Genomic DNA, 567 nt, shown 5'->3' on the forward strand with positions numbered 1-567 from the left:
CTCGTTGATGGCTCTTATCTGGCACTTTTGGGCCTTGATCGTCAAAAAGTGCCAGATTTAGGCGTCATAGCTGGTTCTCTGGTTCATACGTGGCAAGTATTTCTGGCTCGTGTCTGGCACTTTGGCAAGTATCTGGTGAGCCATAAAAAAAGGCCATATAAATGCCTAAGAAAATGACCCTGGCAGTAATTCACGCTTTGGAGGACTAAAGCAATAGGCCGTCGTTAGATACTTAGGATTGCAAAGTCTTGCCAAGTTAAGCGTTGCTCTGGTATACTATCTGGAGAATCCAGGTGTGCCGATTACTGTGACTCGATGGACCTTCAGAAAATTATGAGTTCTAAAAAATGGCAAAAAAGGCAATTGGAATTTTAAACTGAACCGGCACAAGAAAATCGAGCATGACGTTTTTTTTGCTAATTGTTCCTGTTAAAAATCTTATTCTCCAACCGAAACGAGCTCCGTCATATTTAAATCAGAGTTACCCGTTAAGCACCAAGCAATCTACACTCAGTAATGTCATATAGTAGCTAAACATCCACTTAACCTGATCCAAATCTTCTGCCT

This window comes from Ixodes scapularis, unplaced genomic scaffold (genome assembly GCF_016920785.2).
Source record: "Ixodes scapularis isolate PalLabHiFi unplaced genomic scaffold, ASM1692078v2 ptg000035l_1__unscaffolded, whole genome shotgun sequence".
Taxonomy (NCBI): domain Eukaryota; kingdom Metazoa; phylum Arthropoda; class Arachnida; order Ixodida; family Ixodidae; genus Ixodes; species Ixodes scapularis.